Here is a 24,185-nt window from a genome sequence, read left to right as displayed (position 1 = left end):
TTTCCCAAGTACCACCCCTTCAAAAGCGAGAACCTCCCAGGTGTCTGAATATATTTAGTGTGGAGAGTATGCGCTCTCGTGTGCAGTGCATGCTGGTAGAGGAAGCTGAACAGCTCAGCTTGACTCTCTTGAATTTTGTAATCGAAAAAGGATGAAGCGATTGCAGGTCAGAGGTCGTACTCCAAGAGTAGGCCCAATCCCAACGTCCCCCCTAAGGTCTTAAACCCTGAACCCTCAGGGACTTACTGACGTCACCTGGTATACGGTGGAGTGTGAGAGACTGTGAGGGCTTGAAATGGTGGAAATACGATGTCGTGTACAATGGTGTTTATGGACAATTGTGGGTATTTATTTTATACTTTTTACTCCCTGATTTGAACGTCTTCCAGGCTCTTTCCTCACAAGATGAGGTCATTTTAAATGATCTATTTACTTGTTTTTATCAAAACAGATTCAATGACAAAATGAAATACTTGATAAATAAATAAATATCCTACGATTTCATGTGTTCCATCTTTAATCATTAATGTTTCTGTGTAAATGTAATACACCAAGCCGAAGACACATCCGTCCCCTTTGTTTATGTCCCCGTGCGTCCTCTGGTTACACCGTGTTTAATGTCACATTGCAATGAATTGTGGGTAATTCCCTTGGGCAAAGTCTGCATCTAATGCTGACTTATAGAAAGGGTTCATAATGTCTGTCTCAATTGTTTGACAGTGGGACAGAAGAAGTAGACGTTTGTGGACTACACAGTTTTGAAGGCTCGAGTTTGACATTTTGGCCGTCGCCATCTTGGATTTTGGCCGCCACCTTCTTTGTTTTTTCATCCACAATTGACACAAGAGGAGGAAAAAACAACAAACACTTTTTTAAATTAAATGTTACAATTAACTTTCATGAACTGAAAACCCACCGTTTAAAAGTTATAGTTTAGGAGAAGAAAAGCATAACGGCGTTGTAGCGATGTGTCAATAACAAGGTAGCCCCGCCCTAAAGCATACCCTGCTTTATCGCCTATCTAACTCTAAATGGAACCATAATTTGCTAAATGAACATCATGCTGTATTGAAGAAGACTTGAAACAAGCAATTGATACCATAAACTCATGTTTACAATGTTTATTGAGGTTATAAATAAAGTCATTTTCTCAACTCTGCTCAAAAAAAAAAGAAAAGGAGAGTGAGGGCTTCACTGAATCTGAGCCCCAATACATTTCTGTTGCCAGTATTAGACCCAATCCAACCATGAAAGGGGATTTCTAATTGATTGGTTTCAAAGCTCAAAGTAGCACAGCCAATAAAAAAAATTAACATCAAATCTCTGTCTGAGACGATGAAGTCTTTTCTTATGAAATTCATATTAGTAACAGCTACAGAGTCTGAGCCTGTGCCCAGACCGCTTGCTTATGGGTGTCAAACACGGTCGATTAGAGCTGCCTGCCAGAACTTGCCGCAGCTATTTGATATGGGTAACCTCTATAATCCCGATTCCAATGCCACTTCTCAGGCACCGCAGCTATGCAGCCATAAACACAGCGAACCACAAGAAGGGGTTGGGGGGGGGGGGGAATGCAAAAATGCCGGAAAGCACAGCTATCAATAGCACTGCTCGTAAAAAAAGAAATCCTTGTGGATTTTGACATTTGGTTATCTGTTCTTGATTTACATGTTTCACACCGGAGTGTGTACGTAGTGAGATGAAGGCATGAATGTGGATACTCATATACTCAGATCCATCTTTGCCTGTGAACTAGGAGGTGTAATCTGAGACCTGTAGGCAAACACAGTCAACACACACTAGTCTCCAAGGCTTAGTCATGACCGTTGTGGAATGGAGGCATGCAGCAGAGAGGAAGAGGAGAAGTCGGACTGGCCACGGATTCTGTTCAAAATTAGGCCTGTAGTACACTTAACAATATCTAACACGAGATAGAATTCTCCATCTCAAATTGATTCCTTTGTCTCTCCGCGTGTGTTCAGACGTGAAGGATGACGGACAGGAATAGAAACAGCTGGGCCGAGATCTGAAAACTAACCTTGGAAGGCCTCATAACTACACCACACGTTTAATACACAAAGGCCTCACCAATGGTATGTTTCTTATTCTGGCAGGCCATGGGAAACTACAGTACAAATCTGTAGCGCTACTTTCTTCCCCGTATTAATTACAAAGCTAATAGTTAAACTTCCGAGAGGCTGAGCTCAGCGCAGTGTGTGTGTGTGTGTGTGTGTGTGTGTGTGTGTGTGTGTGTGTGTGTGTGTGTGTGTGTGTGTGTGGCTGCTGAATGTAACAAGAGGCAGGCTGGACGCTAGCGAAGAAAGATTGAGAAATAAACTGATATCCCCTCTACTGACATTGTGCGTTTAATTGCCAGGGTCGACTGAACTGAGAGGGTGAATGATGATATTATGAATAGTTCGTTTTTTTTAGGGGAGATTTGTCCTCTGACATTTGTCACAAGGAGAGAAATTGTTAAGAGAAGCGACAGAGGTAGGTGAGCGTATGTCTCTTTCTCTATTTCAGAAATGTATTTACAGGTGTGGGATTTAATTGTGACCTGTTGAAGACATGCAGACAACATAGAAAGAGCAGAAAAAGCTGCAATCTTCGGATGTTAAACGTTAATCCAAATAAGCGGTGTAAGAAACAACATATTTTACTGAAGAAAAACATTATAACAACTAGAGATGGTGACGATTCAACGATTCAAATACGCAGCAATTCTCGATGTTTCACGATGGATCGCATCCTCAATTTCCTATAATACTGTACACGACTACTTTTTCAAGATTTAATGCAAATAGTCAGATAAAAAGTGCCTTCAAAAATCAGACTACAACAGTTTATCATGTAAAAAGAAAATCTGTATAGTGTGATCCACCTCAGTACATAAACATTACATCAACAAAATATAAATCCTTAAAGCTTAGCTTTAAGGATTTGCCTAGCAGCAAGCGGACGTTTCTTTACTGGTAGATCTCGCATTCTTACTAGATTCACGTTTGAATTTCTGCACTTCTTGGACATTTTTTCAGCCATACATTGTTGAAGCAGAGCAGCCAATAGCGGCAGCGACGCAGGCAAGAAGTTAGAGGACTGCCGAGTGTTCGAATACCGTCTCAGAGCACACAGAGTGAGTGTGTGTTTAAGCTCCTCCCTCTGAGAAACACCAACAGAGAGGAGAGAAACTAGTGCGACAGTAAACCAGAGCAAAACAACTCAAATGAGACTCCCAATTATGTTCCGCCTCCGCATGGATGCAGAATCGCCCACGTCTGCGTCGCGACGCATCAAGACACTTCCTCACCTCTGACAGAAACACAGCCGACAGCTCTGTCCCAGGAACCCTCTACCACAGGGACCTGAACCTTCATTGTTCAACCTTCTGAGACTCATTCTTTCCAGATTCCCCGAAATCAAGCACCTCATTTTGAAATAACTTCATGATCAATATCACCCGGCGAGACCAGAGAAACCGCCGGCTGCCGTGCAAAGCCTTGAGGGGACATGCGACAGTGACACACAGGCAGCAAACCAGCCATAATCCTGTCACATCCACACTTATATATTATCTCAGCGCGTGGGTGCGGCGGCTGGGAGCAGTTCAGATGGTAAACAAGCTGCAGGGATGTGGAGGGATGGGGGGGATTGGCAGAATGAGCGACCGGCAGCGCTCTCTCCGCATTGACAATGACTCGCCAAAACCGCCGCGATGTCAGCAGCAGCAGGGAGCAGCAGGGAGCAGGCAACCCGGAGGGCTCCAGTTGCAGTTAAGAACCAGGTTCTGTTCTCACTCAGTCACCTACTAGAGCGAAGAGCAGGATACCGAATAGGCCGACTGTAAACTGAGGAGGGCAAGGTATACAAATATCAGCCATCCTCGCTGGTATGAGGTTTAGCGAGTGAGTGCACACTCACCTCACTGTTACATTACTGATGCATTCGACTCTTCGCTTCACTGTTTAGTTGCATGGCTAAGCAATTATATAAAGAGCATATAGTATATCCATAAAGTGTATTTCTCACCAAGAAAACCTGTAAATCCCAAAGTCAAGGAGCAAAATAAGGTGTAGATTGTACACGGATGCACTAGAATCGCACAATTGTGCCAGTGCCACTAAAGAGTTCAGCACACCCAGAACTCAGAGGAAAGCCGGCCTTCCTGACCCGCAGGCCGATCCAGTAGGAAGGTAACTGAACACCCACACGGAGCCGATAGCTTCACAGAAGAGAGAGAGTGAAAACCCTTTACAATCCTTTACACGTTAATCCCCCGACTCACATATTACAAGAAGCAAATCAGGTGCAGCACAGATTACATTTAAACATCTAGATGACGAGTGCTTGGCTATAAATCATGTTTCAGTAAATAAACAGACTGGGGGGGGATTAACTAGTGGCGAGGTGGAGCAGATACACCATAGAGGCAGAGCCACAGAGTTTAAGCGATGCTGTTTTAGAGGAATAGTTTAACACAAATGCAAAAAATGACTATATGTGATTTTAGGGGAAAGACAAACATTCAGCCACTGGGTTTGGCACAAAGTTGTGCCTGTAAAGAGGCCAAAGCTAACGCCTGTGTTCACAGAACATATCTGGCAACCTCTCCATCTGAGACACGGCACAGAAATACTAGGAACGCACCGGACAGACGAAATGTAGTTAGTCAAGAAACCATTTCTGGCTATGTACAGGTTAAACCAACACGATACAATACAACGTATCAGTCCTGATACCGATACCTAGGCTTTGGGTATAAGCATGTTTCCCAAATATATTGAACTGTTCCTTTAAATACTGCATTAACCAAACTCTGGCTGTCAGACAGCTGCTGCACGGAGCAGGTGTAAGCTAAGCATCTTTCTGTATAATTAAGCAGGTATGGGGGGGGGGGGGGGGGGGGGGGACACAGGCCCTCCAGTTACCACCCACACTAATATTACAGTGATAAGAATCAGATTCACAGGTTGCTTCAGTCACCGAGTGGTAAAAGAGTAGCTTCGGTCGACGCCGGCAAAACCCTCAGGCAGATATCCAGATATCCAGCCCCACTGTGACGAAAGAAACGCCGAAGAGAGACGAGGCCCGTGTGGGTTTGTTTACTTTGTTCTGGGAAGGAACATTTAGAGGGCTTGTTTCTCCATCAGGCCTGCCAGAGAAGAATTCATCTCTTGTCCAGATAGGCAGATAACAAGGCCCCGGGACACACACACACACACACACACACACACACACACACACACACACACACACACACACACACACACACACACAGAGAGAGTGAATGTGAAATACAATGTGGTCTCAAGAGGGATGAACGGTTTGCTGGAGTGAAAGGGCCTGACATGAGAGGAGGGTTCACGGCTATAGGCTGAGCAGCTGTTCCATGCTTCCTGAAGCCCGATAGCTGAAAGAAAGGGACAAGCTGTTATGTAGGTTTTAGAATACAACGTTGTGTCAGAAGATCGGACGAGTTACAGTAATTCTATCAGGCTACACCAGCCTGATGCTTGGTAACAATGATTTTGTACAATTCTTCAACGAGAAACTCCGATCTGCAAATCGATCAGCCGACACAATTGTATGAGTGTTAGTCGCCTAAGAATGAATTTGGTCGAGGACGGCCCTACTACTTATCACGAGTTCAGACTTCAACAGAGGTGGTGGTGAATGGTGCCCACTGACTTCTAAAATACCAGCAGAGCCAGACTGACACCGACTCCACCGGTGAAATATTCAGTTTCATATTAAACAAAACGTCTGAGAAGAATAGAACGATGACATCAAGCTTAAGTACAGAGTGCCGGAGGAAAAAAAAAAAGCTATTCAGCCCACACCAGGCATGATTGTCAGCAGTCAGCACACACAAACATAGCTAATACAAATATGACAAAGTCACGTGACCAAAGGTTGTATTTGAGTTACAAAGGTCTTTGTCAGTGGCCCCCACTGTTTGAATACGTTTAGATATTACCTTTAAGCTGATGTATGGAGTGGAAGCTTTGTGTTCAAGCAACATATGTCAAAAAAATAAATAAATAAGTGAAAACATCTGTAGAGCTGAGAGAAACTGAAGGGCTGAGTGATATTTCTTCTCTTCAAGCAGCACCTGTCAGAAGGCAGCGCCCTGCTTACAGAAGTATGTCACCGCCGCTGGAAAGCATGAGTCAAGTTCCATTTAATACGACCATTAACCTGCAGTAATCTGGATCAGTGTTTGTTCGCTGGAGCTCTAAATTGGAACGATGAGAGACATGACAGATATCACGTACAGGATCCATGAGTCACCTGAAGCTGGGTTTTTCTACGACTGACAGCCACACCGGAACAACCGTTAGACGTTGCTAAACTTTAAAACAATAACTGCATGCGAGTCAAGTTAGACCCAGCTGCTCTGCTATAAGGTCAGCAGACTGGCTACATGGACACAGCCCCGCTGGTCCCAGGCATGCGTCCGCTACACTGGCCTACGTCTGACCTGCAAGCAACAAGAAGAAAGTAAGTCTTTAATCCGGAGCTGTGAGAAATCACCAAAGCAAACGGAGTAGGGCCATATTTGTAAGTCACACACACACACACACACACACACACACACACACACACACACACACACACACACACACACACACACACACACACACACACACACACACACACACACACACACACACACACACACACACACACACACACACACACAACCAGCGGCTTTGCCGTTAGTCCTTTCAAATCTGATCCGCATAAAGCCAAGCTATAAAAATGGTCCGTAGGAAGGAAGGGGAATGGTGACAGAAACCATTATATTAATCATCTGTGTTTAGAAAATGGGAAAACAGTAACCTACTAACCTCCATGGAATCTTAATGGTTTTACAACGTCTGTCTGACTCAACACTCAGCAACACGCTAATCGTCACATGACCTCATTCGGCAGAGGACGCCATTTGAAGGAGGGAACGTGGACATTGTCATTCATCAGGCTGATTTCCTTACAGCTTGCTGCGGGACACAACCCTGAAACGGTTAACAACGCACCATTAGCATCTAGTTACAGATTCCTTTTAAGGGCCTACTGGCTGCAGACTACAATGTGCACGCTGGCTTGACATCAGCAGGTTCTGATGAGTCAACCACGGCGACGGACCTCTAGACCTGACAGTTGGGGAACATCCAGCGGCTCATGACGCAGCAGGAGCTGCTTTAAGAGGACTTCCTTCCTACTGTCTTTTCATGTTGGAGTGTGTTTCCGAACCTGTGGTACTTTGTGGGGTCCGGGGGGTCAGAGCTAGACAGGAACTCACTCTCTCCCTCCGAGAGACAGTCAGCGAGGGGTCAGAGTGACTCAGCTTCACTTTCACCTCTACGTTTCCACACCACCTTCTCCACAGATGCAGAAATCTAAAGTCAAACTTAGCCTCATTTATTTTACACTTTGTTACAAGGAAACTGCTTTTTAATGGTGTTCTGTCTCCAAAAAGATGAAGGGGATTAAATTACAGCACGAAGAACTGCATCTATGTCTGGTTTAGACACCGCGGACAAAACAAATAGGATAAATAGCAAATCTAGTTTATCATCACAACATCAATGAATTAAAAAAAGAAAGATACTTTGTCACATTGACATAAAAAAAAATCCTGTAAAACCAATATCGTCATAAAGAAGTCCTTATTGATTTGCAACATTGCTCACAATGGCTTCATTACAAACAGTGTGGACCAATCTCTGATGGTAGACAAACCTCTATCATCTCAGGATGTACAGTATTGTCATATCACCCCCTATGCTACATTATGTACATAAGTAATGTCATTTTCAAATATTTCACAAAAGTAGGAATCATAAAGGATTCAAGTCCACAGAACTGCAGATCTGATCGACACAAAACCGTCCTCACACCTAAGTTGACGAGTGGGCCGCAGACAGCCTTCTCCAGTTCTTCCTCGTGCCGAGTCATCCTCCGAGCAAACATCCTCCTCCTCCTGTGCTCCACATCCTGATCTCTTTAAGAGGTAAACAGTGACTTCTGGAAACACACGCGGCTTAACAGAGGTAGCACATCCCAATTAACGTCTGCAGGAGCTGGGACACCCTGTGACCCAAGAGACGATGCCCGGAGTCTTGCATTTGAAGCTGCTGCGGACCAACAGAGGAGGTGGATAGGTCAATGTCGCTGATCAATAGAACAACTGCTCCATCACTCGACCGAGACAAGATAAGAGCCTCTGTCCTGTCAGGTCAGGACCTCACCCCTCCACTGAGCCACAGACTCGTCTCTGGCGGCTGAGCGTCGACGTGTGGTCCATTCTGAGGTCAGCTGGGATGATATCTGTACAACAAGGCCAAAAACAGACGCATCGAACACGAGCACGCATCAGTGAGATAGTGTAGAGTGGCTTCTCACAACGCGATGCCAAACTTCTACAGTAAGACACCAAAGACCTCTGGGCACAAATCAGGTGCATCACAACAACATCCCTCACTCTCTTAGAGCTGTGACATCATCACAGCTCCTTGCCTTAGACATGATGCATGACTCAGTGTGAGACAGATGAGAGGATGAAAACAAGCTGCTGCATTCAAAAAAAACAAAAAACTATCCAGTTTCTAATCTTCTGAGCGAGAAGAAGGTAAAATCACTGATACGGTTTGCCTTCAACTGGACACTTTGCTACATTGCACTTTTGGGGTTTTTTTATGTTTTTAAACACAACCTTGGACCGACTTATGATGATGACTTATATGATGTTAAAAGTAATGTATGTGGCTGCAGAAATGTTCCATAGAAAGAGTAAGCAAAACCATAACAGGTGCTCTCCCCTGAGAGAATTAACATATTTGTTTTCTGCTTAGTTATGACTGTGCTATTTCATAACCGTGATCTCTTTGTACCCTTTGAAGAGTCACTTGAATTAGAAACATGATCTTTCATTCATTAACACCCATCTGATATGACGATCAACGAGATAAAGACAAGCTTCCAGGACCAAGAGGCTTTCTGAACCACATGATTGTGTCCAAGATGAGGATATTTCTGACGGATAAATATTGGCACCATTCAACACATTCCACAGGCTGTCTCCCTTCCCATAATGTAACAGACGGGTCGCTCAACTGAATTCAAACAACAGTTGGCAGATGTCCTCTGATGCACCATTTCAACTACGTGCACGAACAATGCAGATTCAAAATAAAATGGTCTGATTAATTGCATGACCGCGTAGTTGAATCGTCAGTTGCTCTATTAAAACCACCGGACCGTGACATTCCCAAACACGCCGAGGTGCAGTCCCGCGGATCCCTGGGTAACGTTACCAAACGCACCGCGTTAGTCAGACCATCCCTTCTTACCTCTGAACCCGGTGTGTTTGTGATTCGCTCGTACGTGGCGGGAATCAATCCATGCCCGAGTGTGGATCCAGATATTCCCGTAAAAATCCTACAGTGGCGGTGTGTTACTTAAGAAGGTAAAGCTCGCTGAGGCCAGAGCAAGGAGCCACACAGCAAAGGAGAAGGCGCGACTTGAAACTGACAGAGAAGGATCGGTCGAAACCATAACCACGACAAGGAGGGGGGGAGCGAGCAAGTCTATAAATAACAACACGTTACTGAAGCGTCACAATCTTATTTAATTAATTGTAAATCATGCTAAAGCGATAGGACTTATAGACCCGCTTATGTTGTACTGAGAAGACTCTGTGTTATGTTAGAAAGCGTCCGGGTTTATTTGAAATTTCGAGGTATAAACCCCCCACTACTCCTTGGATTGAGCCTGCGTGTTTTAACTCAATTTAATCCGATTGGTCTCTTCCAACGTGACGCAGCAGCACGGCTGCCTTCACGTGGTGTCACAAATATCAAAATTGGTTTACACAACAAGAGAAAGGCGGGCGGCATTTTACATGATAGCCGAATTGCAGAGATTTTATTACAATTCTCGTTTACTGTAAGGTACTCCTTGATATGTGTGATTGTGCACCCTAAATAAATACTGACTCGACTTGACATGACACGTTTAGACAGGTTAGTGTCAACAGCGGTTCCTGAAGAGAGCTTTAATGATGAATTATTAATAGTAATGGTAATTGTGCAGAACATTCAGTGATAACCGTCAATTAGATTTCAATAACATCAATTGATATGACATTTGTGTGTTTACTGAAACGCATGCCACGTATGTTTAGTCTTGTTGGGATTGAAATAAAAATGGCCATCTTTCTAGGCAGCATTGAGGGAAGGATAAGTCATTTCATTGGTCGCATGAGTCATGAATCTAATTCCTCAGGTTCAATGGGTTTGTTGCGTCTGTCTGCGAGTGTCTTTTCCACTGTATTGAATCTTGAAAAATATAATTCCAACTGAATTCCAAAGCCCATTTGTTTGTTTTCTAACAAAGCATAGACATGTGGACTGTGCTGTGGTTTCTGAGCGGCTGAAGGTTGCCTTAGTGGAAAAAAAAAAAAACACTTAAGATTACAACACAATAAGTTTCAAACAATCGCTTTTGAAATGGCAAGACATCACATGGAAAACAGCATAGTGCGTCTCTGGTTACTTCCCACGGACATAAATATGCATCACTGATGCACTGCTTTGTTCTGTCTCAATCAAGACACAATCCAAGACTTATATTCATATTACAGAAAACATATTGTAGCCTACAAATCAACGACATAGCAATCCGGACAGCAAAGGCAAAGAACCTATTAAAAGTTGTCATGATTGTCCTAAGTGTCTTGGCTGATTCAATGGAAAGGCCAATGACATGCAGGCCCTTTGTAGAACCCACTCAACTATCAAAGTCACTGCATGCTTTAAATGTATCACTGCCAACATCTGGATCCCAGGCAAAAACAGAGGAATCTCAATATATGACTACTTTAGACAAGGTTCATCCACTTTGATCAGAAACAGGCTTTTATCTGTGTTCTGAGAAAGGAGGAACCTTTCTACTACTATCAGCTCTCTACACATTACAGAGTCGGTCTCTCCCTCTCAAGCATGGACGGACGCCTTCCTCTCACCTGGTGTGTCTCTGGACAGATAGGCTGTGTGGCTGGTTATTGAGGGCACACAGTGACGTGTGCCATGTTGTTATCTCTCACAAAGATGTAGAGGTGTAAACTTCAAGTTGAAGTCAGCCACGTGGAAGGATCAGTGCTATATTATTTCTGATCAGTCAACAGACCGTATCACGTGGTAAGACATTAAAAAAGTCTTCTGCGCAAAACATCTGTCCTGCCTACATATTTGGAGGAAAAAGTACAGGGATATTTAACAGAAGTATAGATAAGAGAAGAGATTGTGATATGTATTGAATTAGGCACAATATAATGCTAGATACTAGATTATTATGGTTAGATCACAAAGGCAATGTCTGCCTTTTGTCGAAAAATAAAATGATCATTAGCTCCAGTAGCTCCAGACTTGCTTATTACGAGGGTTATGTAATGCTTTCTTTTCGGATGGTTAAAAAAACATTCAACTTCTCACTTCCTCTTGTAGCAAATGGTGTTCTGTGCTCTGTACTGCTGCATACCTGTGTAAGTGTATACTCGCTCTATAATTTCCTGCAACTCAAAACAAGGATTTCTTAAAGTTATCATTAAAAGAATTAGTCAGTCAGTCACAGAGTTGAAAGATGAAGAAAAGTAACTGCGGTTAAGGTTATGTGCCTACTAACAATGTAGCTCTATCTCATGTAATTGAAAACATTAACATAGCATCACATCTCTCACATGTTATTGCGATACTATTATGAAGTTCAAACCTATGCTAATTCAAAGCAGCAGCATTTTGACTGTGAGAGGACTTGCAGCCAGGAAAGCCTGCTGTCTCCACCACCGCAAGGACGTTCCACATATGAAGTCTCCAATCAGAACAAGCTGTCCTAGTTGGATTTCCACGGATTTGCTAATTAAACAAACCTCAGCGGACGCGGGATGTCAACCGGGTCTGCTTGTGTGAAAATGAGAGAAAGAGAGAGAGAGAGAGAGAGAGAGAGAGAGAGAGAGAGAGAGAGAGAGAGAGAGAGAGAGAGAGAGAGAGAGAGAGAGGAAGACAGACTTGGAAGAGTAGCGCTAAAGACAAAAAAACAGACTGGGAAAAAACTGAGTGGGATCAGGAGTCAGGAGCAGGATGGCTCTCTGTCGGCTCACAATACATCAGAGGGAGTTTCGCCACATTATGAAACCGCTTCCAATTGCGCTGAGCACCGGTCCCCACCACGCCTCTGTTCCTTAACAGAGGGTATCGTCATCAGCCATTCACTGAGGATCAGTGGACGCTGACTGAAGCATGCAGACAAAGGGTTGTCTGCCTAAGGTGAGGCAGGCTGCACACATTCCACACATCAACATAACAAAGGAATTGCACATGATGTCATCCCCGAAAACTTCAAAGGCACCTGCCATATCGCATTATCAAATACAGCTGACGATGGGCTGCATCAAATCTCCACTCATTCACCTACGATGAAGAGGATGAAAGAGGACAATGGAGGCAAAGTACTCACTGTACAGAGGGAAGACAGACACAAGGTATTCCTCCGGCTGGGATTTGCTCTCTTTCTATCTTCCTCCCTCCCTGTCCTCGTCTGTTTCTGTCTCTCCTCCCGCCTTCTCCCCCCTTTCTTCTCACCACAGCAAGATGCTGCCTGGACCAGTGCTCGTTGTCATGGTAACACAGACTAATGGGGGGGACTCTCACGTGACCGTATCTCCCTGCGCACTGATTGGTCTGACGCATTAAGGGAAGGAGGGAGGGATGGAGAGAGGAGGAGAGGGGGGGTGCGGGTGATGTCACAGGGATCCTCACTCAAGGCCGCCTGCAAGCACACACAGACACAATGGGCGTCTCTTTAAGGTGGGGTTGAGCTGAAGTGGAGCTATTAGATGGTTGAGGGTGATCCTGCTTGACTCACTGACTCATGGGCGGGGCCGGTCTGAGATGTCTGGCTAGGCTCTTGCTCAGCTGTCCCGGTACTGTTCGCTCTCCACTGCGATGTGCACCAGGACTCCAAACTGCCAGGGGCCAGAATGCAGAAATAACACACAAGTGTTACAAGACATACAAGAGCCCCCGATATGCGGCCGCTTGACCTGCAGGCCTACGACACTTCAACCTCTCCTACAGGGGCCGCAGGGAGCTATTTATAGCGCTGCAGAAACCAGAGCGATGCATCACTGCTCCTATTCCCACAGTGACATTCATACTGCATGCAAAGACAAACACACACAATCCAGAGCAGACTGCTGTTTCTGTTCCCTCTGATAACAAGTAATGACCGGAATGTATTTCCTGAATTAAGAGATTACGTAAATAATACCCACTTTACGCGTAGCTTCGACAGTGATAAAGATACAAAAAACAACACAGCACCATGCGGGCATGTGCTGAGCAGCCGAAGTTCCATAATTGCATAATGATAAGCGCCCTGCTGTCATACATTTTACAAGCGTTTTACAGACGTGAAAGCTGAGGACAAACTTGGCAGAAGAACTGCAGCAATGAAAGCTGTTGAGTGAAACTTTCCATGTTCATCGAAGCAGTGAAATCTTCATCTTCAGAAAGAGAGCTTGGGCGTTTTACATCCCATTTGAGGGAAAGTAGGTCTCTTTTAATTTCACGCTCATTCCCAGCGATGACATGAGTAATCATGGGGCAGGCTTGTTGTCCAGACTGTTGTGTAACAGTCTGGGATTGGTCCAGCTCTGCCAGAGATGAGAAATGGTCGTGTTCTGGAAGAATCCGATGTTGGATTATTCAAAGCTGATGTCATGTGGTGCCTTTGCAAGGTAATGAGCAACACAAAAATATATCTCACTAATCCCGACGCAGTTCTCAAAGTTGGTGGTGGTGACTGAGTGTTTGTTTTTTTTCTGCCCATTTTGTGTCACAGTAAAATGTAGAGAGGCTATATTTTTGTGTGTAACCTTCATTTCCTGATGAACATTTTGACACTTTTCTCACTTTGGACAACAATCCAGACACCTCATAGCTTTGGGTGTGTCATTATATTCAGTACACAGCAATTATACACACCAATTATACACACCAATTATACACATCAATTATACACACCAATTATACACAGCAATTAAGAAATACACACCTTCCTCTGGCGTGTTTTTAAAAACATTTTTGAATAAATAAAACTAAAATATTATGTGGGATTCCAATGAAAACAACACCGACATTCTTCTTCTTCTTTGCCATGCAAAAAAACATCAAATAGGATCTAATACATATTTCCACTGTGGATCTAAAACAAGTAACTGTTTGACGTCTTGAATATCCACTGTTGCTCTTGATTATTCTCGTCTCTTATCTACTGTCGTACAGAGGCCGTCTGAATCAGTCAGAAATGCAGCTCAGCCTTCGTAGAGGAAACCAGAGCTATGCTTTGTGCAGACATTTTTCTTCTAATGCTGTAACTGGCCAGAGAGCTTCATTAATAAAACATGCACCGCTGTCTCCAAAGCATCTGTTCCTCTGCACCCAGCAGGCACAGCACACATACATTTGATATTCACTCTAATTAAAAATATATACATAAAATGTAATAATACTAGACTTAGTATATAAACATAATAACATAAATATGTAAAATTACAAGTATTAAAGGTCAGTGAAGCATTCACATGCATAAATACTACAGTCGGTCTTGGTGCAACAGAACAGTTCCCCCGACAGGACTGACCCAACATGAGGGCACATAGGCCGCAGTGAACGAACCCGAGTTAGTCAGTTATTACCCCATCAAGACTTATACTCTCGCTGCCCTCGCACTATAAATGGTGAAGGGAAATGATGAGCGCAGTGATGCTAATAGACGGTATCATCATGTTCACGGCCTGCCATCAGGAACCGGTTACGGGTCAGTGGGCACTGGGCTGCAGAGGAGGAGGAGGAGAGAGAGAGACAGAGCAGAGGTCCCACTGCAGAGCCATGGTACTCCTTTAGGCATCTGACGCTTTCCACTTGTGATGATTAATGTTTCTAATAAATTGGTCTGTTTGGGGTCTTTCCTTTTCTCCAAAGCACATACAAACAGAAATCTGACATTGAGATCATATTTGAGTAAAGACTTTTTATGAGTCAGCAATTTATCAGCTTCATGTCACATGTAACCACACTGGAAACTAGTGAAGACAAATTGCTTGCCCTCTGACAGCTGATGTCAGCAACATGCTCACAATGACAATGCTAACATGCTGATGTTTAGCAGGTACATGCTTCTCCACCATCCTATAGACTCTATAGTATAGAGTGTTAGCATGCTAACATTTGCTAATTAGCACTAAACACAAAGTACAACTGAGGCTGAAGGATAAAAGCAAACTTTAGCCTTTTGGTGATCCCCAGAAACAGTCAGGGGATCATCAAAGTTCTAATTTTCTGATGACTAAATATCTGTAGAAAATAAGTCATCCAATAGTTGTTAATAATAGTAATAATTAATTCCGGAGAAAAGGGGTTTTCCTGCTGCTTAGTCATTAATGTATGAAACAGAAATACACAAACTGTAGCACTAACTGAATAGAAATAAATGCTCACAAATGTATGAATATATTATCTGAATTCGCAGTAAGCACACAGCAAAGACAAATCACTGAGGCAGAAGAATCTCAGCCAAAACAAGTGGTATTTAAAAGAAGGTCTTACCAGAATCACATCAGTATTTTAGGTAACATGCATCCGGCTTGTGCTGTAACTTGAACATTTAATTTCTTAACCTTGTGCAAACACAACGCAAATCAGCACCAGTAGGCTGCCCCTGAGCATGATGGGAAGAGGGAGAAGTGAGGAGAAAGAGAGGTGTTGTGGGTGTGCCGGTAGGGGGTCCGACAGAGAAACCAAAGCCAGTGGACAAAAGCTACTGAGTGAAAACACAAGGCGGGACAGAGAGAGAAGAAAGACAGACGAGGTCAGATTTCAGGAGGTCTGGCTGTGTCTGTGGTCAGTCCGAGCCAGTCTAAATCCAACTGTATGTGTTTAGGAGACCTCAAACCAAGGTTCTGTGAGGACTGGAACAGCAGTAGTCAGGGTGCGCCACATTGGACACATTTCTCACACTGCTAGCTGTTTACTGTGTCCCTGCACTGCTGGACTGGAAGGCTTTAAGTTCAACCCTACTAGAAGTTAAAAGTCAAAGGCTGTGACCCTTTGTCCCCGACCCCGTCGTGACCCTCAGCAACACAGGCGCTACTGGCCTAAGTATGGCTGTGACCGTAATGACTCCGGGTGTTTAAGGGTTAAAGGTAGAAGTCTGAATTGGATTGGCTCTGAGTGGTTCCCATGCTGAGCAGTGAAGGTAAATAAAACACTACACCATTTAAGAAGCTAGTTGCTTATTCTTAGACACAACGGAGAAAAAATGTTTATATTTTAAAGGACCAGTTCACCCAAATTACAAAACAAATCTCACTTGGTAAATATCCATGCAGTTAGTTTTTGTATTTTACCTGCCAGAGGATTGCAAATGTTTTTGTGCTTTCACAATTGAAATACGTTAAAGCATTTTATACAGAGCATTTCATACAGGTATACTCAGACAGTATGAGAAAAACAAAGTTGTTGAACATTAAAGCATGTACATGTTCTAGTAGAAACCCTACGTAGAAGTAAGAACCTGAAAATAAGCATAACATGTCCCCTTTAAGGGATCACCAAAGTTATTGCAAGGAAGAGGCAAATGCCTGTAAATATTTCCATGGCAACGCATCTAATACTGAAGTTGAGATATTTCAGACTCTCCACAACTACAGTATTAGTTGTGTACTGTGTACTTGTGTAACACTGTACATCAACCAATCCACCCTTAGAACCAAGGTGCTAGTGTGGCTTAGAAATAAACAGCAACCTATCCGTCAAGAATCTGTGTCTCTTGATTATCCAGACAGCTTAATAAAAGCTGGTTCCACTCATATTGCACCACTAATGAAATTCTGTTCACCTCCATTGGCAGCAGAAATATCAGAGACATATACTGTATATTAAGACGGACACAAAAATCTTGCATGGCAAGATACCACTAGGGGCAAGTAAAGAGATGTGTATTTTTAGCTGAACCAACTCATTCACTATTCAGTTTGGTGATTATACAGGATTCCTTTTTGCTAAAAGACTTTCCTGAAAGTATTTCTGCACTCTGCTATCACAGCCTCTATAATGTAATGAGCAGGAGAATGGATCTCTCCATGGTTCATCTGGAAGACAAACAGGATGTACGGACAGTAATTAACTTAAATCTCTGTCTCACAGTGGACACAATAAGAGCCGGACAGCCTTGAGTGGTCTGAGTTCGTGCAGGATTTCAGCACAACAGCAGCTGAACAGCAGTTCAAAACCGCTCAGTGTATGAGATGTGAAACAGCGCTCCATTTTCAGATTCAGTGAAACAATGCGTGACTGTCGGCTGCCACTTTGTCTTTTTGAGCATTTAAAGCCACTTTTCACAACGGCGTTCCAAGGACTCACCTCAGCTAACCACTGACGGCCAGCTGGCTTCAGATCACTGCACTTACCCTTGGGCTGGCACAAACAAGGCTTTAAACATGATCAGTTACCATGGCAACCAGCTTTTCTTCCTGCCCTGGCCAATACGAGAATTCAGAGCCCCGTTAACTACGATATTGCCAAACATATCACATTTTAGGTGGGAGAACGACTCAGCAACAAAACTTCTTCTGTCTGTTTGGAAAACCATCTAGAACGTTCAGCTCATTTCTGTGTTTATATATAAACACCCATGAAAATACAGGCTATACACACATTTTCTGGTTCTGCGGGGCCTAAAACCCCATAATGTCTTCTCACACATGCACAGGAAAAAGCAGTTACAGTGAAGGTGTTAGCTCTGCTCATTTAGGCCCTCATTAAAGATTAAACTCATACTGTTCCATTCACTCTAATGGCTGGTAAAGTATGCTGCATTCCTGTTTTACTCATACTGTTGTCCCCTTCTACAGGCCGTAATCTTAATGTAACCTAATCTTAATTTAATAGGATCAGTCATCAAGCCTGCCTTCCTGAAGTCAATACGCTGGCAGAGTAAAAACATGCCAGACACAACAGAGCATGGAAACAGGTAATTGCATCTAAATCCAAGGAATTAGATGTTTAATAAGGTGAACTACATCGTACCGCAAGGTTATAGTGTACCCAGACATGACTGTTTACTTGGTGGTTCAGTTGACTTCCAACAACAGAGCAACAGAGAGCTGGCCGACATGAAGCATATGTTGCATATTAACCTCATGACAAAACTTCATTGGTTATGATAACGGGCTTGTTTTAGACGTCACGGGTCCAGTTATGTAATAGTAACACTCGGCTGATTCAACTCAAACTCTCATGCTTCCCTTGAGGGAAATCTGTATCATGTCATATTCATGAGTGAGATGCTCTTCATTACAGCTGAGGGGCATGTTTGTGTCATATTGATTGAAAATATAAAAACAACTATCTGCAGATTACGGAGAAAAAACTTTATTTTAAAATAATTATTCCTATTCATTCACTTTATAATGAGTCATGTACTTTTGCAACAATGGCTAATATGCATTAATATAAATACAGCATCTTTGAATGTGAATTCTGCACATTACAAAGTTAAGTGCCGTCAGTTTTACCTGCCAAGCACGGCAAAGAGGGCGGAGTTAAGCAGTCTCCTTATCAAAGCAAATACTGATTCCAAACAGAGCGTGCTTGTGACAAGAGCAGAATTTGAATTGTAGACTGCTCTGCACTGCCAAGGTGCCCTCTCTGTCTTACTCTCTCTCTCTTTTGCCCCATTTTCCATGCACTCCATCCCTCCCCTCGCAGCGACTATATGAAGCTGCTGTGTACTTACCAGCCTGAGCAGACCATCAGTAGTCAGTAAACACAGTCCCGAGCAAAGCTTTCTTTTGCAGCCAGAGACAATGCAGAGCTCAGCTGCGGTTTACACAATGACCTCAAGGCTCAGTAAGAATCACTCCACATATGCAGCTCACAGAGAGGTCTGCAGGAGGGATTGTGTCCATCTGTAATCAAAAACTTGAGCTTTTCACATAAAACAACATAAGCCGGGCTGAAGTGCTGTTTGCTCATTTTGCATCATAGTTGAAATCTTCTTGACCCGTAACATGGCCGTGACTCATGATGTGAAAAAAGATCTGTGCTGTTTATCCGACATAGCATTTTGGGCTTTTCAGCTGCCACTTTGCATTTTAATTGCAACTCATACGGTCATACGTTGACTCAGTAAGTCATCGACAGGCTGAGGTCATGGTTTCAGTCCATTCTTGAACTTGATACAAAGTGGCCATGATTGGTCACGTTCTGCATCTTTCACAATGAGTCTGTTCACAAAGGACAGAAACCAAATCTGTCTTTACGGTGACACTGTAAACAAACACACAAGGACACACACACACAGAGACACATTAACATATTTGGTGTCCCCAATTATCAATGATCGCTGTTGTTGCAGGAGTCCAACTGTTACAACAATAGCAGCTCTTGTCTTTTAGCTTTAAAGAGACAGACACAGTATTTTACCTTCTTTAGCTCGTATCAACAGGTCTTTTTCAGTCTTCAATAGCTGCGACCTACATTAAAGGCCCGCCCATCAGCTGTACGATGTTCAGAGGCTCAAACTACACAGCGATTGTGCCAGTATTAGTTGCTGTTATGATGACTTTCTTTCTCAGATCCCTGTGTGCTGCATGTCTCCAGAGCAGCCTCCCGCTGTCAGCCCTCAGGCTCCGAGTCAGTTTCAGGGACTTAATAACACAACAGGACATGTCTGCAAGACGGAGGCGGCTGCAGGGTTGAAGTTATTTAAAAGTTAAAGCACACATGGATAAATTGTAGCCCTTACACTGAATATCCTGTGACTACCACCACACGGACGCTCTCTACGCGTATACTCATAGCACTGCTTGTATTAACATTGCACATTTCAGTGTTTTTACTGATGCACCATATACCCAACAAGTGGTGGAATGTGTTTTAGTACATTTACTCGAGTATTGTACTTAAGTACAAATTGGAGTTACTTGTGTACTTGTACCTGCATTTTATGCAACTTTAAACTTCTACTGCATTACATCGCAGAGGTAAATATTGTACTTTTTACTCCACTACATTTGTCTGACAGCTTTAAATACTTTTCAGATTACAATTTTTCATGCCCTTCCTGTTCAGTGAACATTTTGAATTATGGAATAATTATAGAATATGTCTTGGATCATCTGGAAAATGTATTGTCACAGAGCTAAAAAACTCATGAAAAGTGAGAGACACGGTACGTGGTTCAGGACAGCGACACTACAAACATATGATGATGTTATATAATATAATGCATTGCTGTAGATTAAACTACCCAACAGTATAAAAAGGAGTTAAAATATGCCCAACCTTTAATAATCTAGTAGTGGAGTATTTTCACAGTGTGGTCTTTGTACTTTTACTTAAGTAAAGGATCTGAGTACTTCTTCCATCATTGCATCATTGCACCCAATGGTCATGCAGGCGAGGTGCAGATGTCATGTTCCCAGCTCTAGTATTGACAGGTCTCTGTTAGTGGAGCAGTGGAGTGAGAAGTGACAGCCTGAATGGAGCTGTCAATGACTCTCCTAACAGGCTTTCTAACACGAAGCATTACTGGTGTCTTATAGCGACAAATTGATCTTGCTCCATTTAGACATGAGTTGTTCACCCTGGGGCAGATTCTCAGCCACTCTTTTTGATGGTCCGCATTTTGATCTTGTACACTGGTACTGTGTGTGGTAGTGGTGCTGTAATGTGGCGTAATATATTGAAATCTATATGAATATATATATATATATATATATATATTGACATCACGCTGATTTTTAAAACAGTGACACGGTAAAGGAAGTGAAGACAAGTCATCGGTCCCAAAGCATATTATCTAGTTCTCTTGTTCTCACTGCTCAGCCCTTTACGAATTCTCACACTCCATCTTATCAAACCAAATCTCTGCCATCTGTGTCGACCGGAAAAGAGCAAACACTATCAGCTGTTCAAATATTGTGACATGTGACCTCTGGGCTGGCACAAAGAGCGCTTGTAATGAGTGGGACTGGGACACAAAGACTGGGAGAACGGGGAGCTCATCTCTGTGCGGCCTGTCCACACCTCTCAACCGAAACAGACACACAAACACGCAGCATTGTATTTATTGTGCATTCTGCTAACTCCATGCACTCTGAGAAACAGCCACACATGCAGAAACCTTACACACACTATATGCGTCTGCTATACAGTACTGTCGGCCCTTTACCGCCCGCAGTAAGGCAAAGCAAACACGGCAATCAGGAAATCTGAGGAGAAGCATTATCTACATAAACCATGTGTTGAATAAACATGACATTGAGTTTTAAACCAAAATCTCATCAAAGGAAGAACAAGTAATTGAATTCCTTATCTTATGAAAGAACAAAACTGCTTTTGTTCAGCTGTTTGCTCGGCTTTGTCGCTCCTTGACAAGACGTTCACAGCCATTCGTTCATCCCACTGCCAACACTTGTGTTTTGTGTGCTTTGTAGCTTCTATCACAAGCATAGTTGGGATCAAACGAACAAAGCCTTGGTCTCTAGGCTCTCCTGACACTTATTAAAAGAATCTGACATTAAGTCCTTCCTCTCAAGACCTACAACTGATACTGCTACTGAGATCTGATGGGATTATCTGAGGCTAAATGAGAGAAAACATTCAACTAGCCACTGGAAGTAAGGGTGGTTGACATTTTATAGGGTTGAATAGACCAAAGAAGACTCCTTCAGAAAGTCACGGCGATGGTGACCTCCAGGGGGTGTCGACAGCCATCCAGCGACTCTGTGATGCGGTAGGATCAGCTGTGCTTTGAGCTAAATGCCCAATCTAAAGCGCTCACAATGGCAGTGCTAACATGCTGAGGTTAAGCATCCTAGTTTAGCGTGTTGACATGATGGCGCTAATTAACACTAAAAACAAAGTACACTTGAGGTTGATGGGAATGTCATAGGTTTTGCAGATGTTTTGGTCATAAAACAAATACAAATTTTGACTGGATGATGGCACTTCATGAAAAGCTATTGGATCATCCAAGGTTAGTACACTTCACCCTGAGGGGAAGATGAATGTCAGCGCCAAATTTCACACTGATCGAGACATTTCACTCACAAAGCTCGTACGTCAACCTCATGGTGACGCTAGACACAAGTTCATTCAGTCAGCACAGAAGGAGGCTCTCAATGTAAATTTGGTCATGGAGAACAATATTTATGAAAATTCTATTTTAGAGCCTGAGACCTTCGAAAGGCCTAAATGGTAGCATTTCTTTCTCCAGAAGAAAAACATGCTCTAAATGAAGATAAATGCTTTTCACACATCTACGTTTCAGATGTAAACCTTGTGGCAGGATTACAGCATAAATAGCTTTGTATCTATATATGTATATGTATTTATGTTCATGAAATGAAAAGCAGATCGGCAGGGAATGTAGCCTTCCTATTACAGTCAAAGAGAAGAGAGAGAATCACGTCAGAGTCCAGCTATTCTGATGATCCCAGAGTTGAGGCATGACCTCACTGAAGAGGCCTTGTATTGTGTATGTCATGTATGCTTTTCTTCTTGGCCTGATGAGACTCTACAGACTTGGCTCCTCATGGGGCACGAAGGTATGAAATAATACTTTGATCTGAGGGGCCTCTGCCACATCTGGGTAGTTGCAGTGTGCCTGGATACCTTAATACAGAACATGGTTCAGTGAGGCTATAAAACAAAGCTGTTTCAAGTGAGAGCAGTCCCATTAAATCCACCTAGGGATAATAAACATCCATGTAAGAATTAAATTTGTCTTTTACCTTTGAAAACTCTTGACGATCATATTCATCATCTTCAAGAGGACAGTTCAGAACTATACAAACTATCAATATTTTGCAATCAGATACAAATGAACAACTTAATCACGGCAAACTCATGTAATGCCGTCTCTTTATCATTTCAATTTACTACAATATCATTTTAGCACACATCCTCTGAAGATATGTGTGTGTGTGTGTGTGTGTGTGTGTGTGTGTGTGTGTGTGTGTGTGTGTGTGTGTGTGTGTGTGTGCAAATCACATTTGGTTTGCAGCTCTGATCTGTGACCTCACGTCTTTATCTCACTCACCCCAATAAACCACAGAGCTTATCAAGAGACACGACAGGAGAGTAAAGGAAACGCACGTCAGTCTGTGGGGAAACCCACGGTACATAACGGTAACAGTTTTCCTTTTAGTTGACGTTCTTATGCTTCACCTGTCAAACAGAGACTGAACTGACATGCAGCTCGATTGAGAACATAATATCGGTGCTTAAGTCCCGTATACAAGCTGGATGTCACCCAAAAGAACAACACTCTTCTCTTCTGGAGCAGGCATGCCATCATTTTGTCATCCAGTCAGGGTGTGGAGCAGAAAGTTGGGTAACTCTAAATCCCGTAGTCAGCCTTACTGCGGTGAGAGTTTACAGTGGTAACCATGCGCTCTCGGACAGTGGCCCCCGTCAGCAGCTCGTCTCCCTGTGAATGTTTTTACAAGAGCTGTGGCTGCATGGGCCTCACTATAATGTGTGAAACGGTCTGCTCTTCTTCTCTAACCCTTTAGAGAGACAAGAGAGTAGCCTAAAGACAGACAGGTTTCAGTGAAGTAGCGTGACACCCTGTCAGAACCTTGAAGGCGAATATGGGACAAGCAGATACACGGTTGTAGAGGCGCAGGCAGCTAAGTGTTAAAGCCTCAGATGAACCCATTGTCCCCTTGCAGAGGAAAAATCCACTGAAGCCAAGAATAAAACGGAGCCCAACCACACCCAGAGCATCCAACCACACTCAGCAGGACTTCACACAGAATACATCTCGGGGAAAAGAAGATTCCCACAATCCATGTGGCAGGTTGGCCGGAGCTCAACCAAATTCATGGAAGAACAAGTACAGAGATGTGGATTATGAAAATGGGATGAACATTATTCTCTGTACAATCCCCTGCTGCTCACGCTCAGCCCTCCGCCTGACTGTCCCTCCTGTTGTTGAACCTGCATGAGTGCCCAGCTGGAATCCCCACTCTGTCAGACAGGCTTTCTTTAATCCAGTTTTCAATTGGGAGTCTCTCATCACTACAGTCATTTATCACAACAGCACTGTCCCCT

General features: G+C 43.3%; 1 protein-coding gene across 1 annotated transcript in view; it reads right to left on the bottom strand.

Moving 5' to 3' along the window:
- Positions 1–9,504, bottom strand: part of mical3a (microtubule associated monooxygenase, calponin and LIM domain containing 3a) — a 60,430-nt gene extending 50,926 nt beyond the window's left edge. The window contains exon 1 of the mRNA XM_068722792.1: positions 9,354–9,504. The gene's annotated coding sequence lies outside the window, so the exon portion shown is untranslated. The remainder of the gene's footprint in view (positions 1–9,353) is intronic.
- Between the last annotated feature and the right edge of the window lie 14,681 nt (positions 9,505–24,185).

Source organism: Cebidichthys violaceus, unplaced genomic scaffold, assembly GCF_023349555.1.
Source record: "Cebidichthys violaceus isolate CVI_PGR_0920_01 unplaced genomic scaffold, fCebVio1.0.p SCAF_3, whole genome shotgun sequence".
Lineage (NCBI taxonomy): Eukaryota > Metazoa > Chordata > Actinopteri > Perciformes > Stichaeidae > Cebidichthys > Cebidichthys violaceus.
This window is presented reverse-complemented; position numbering and strand designations above follow the sequence as displayed.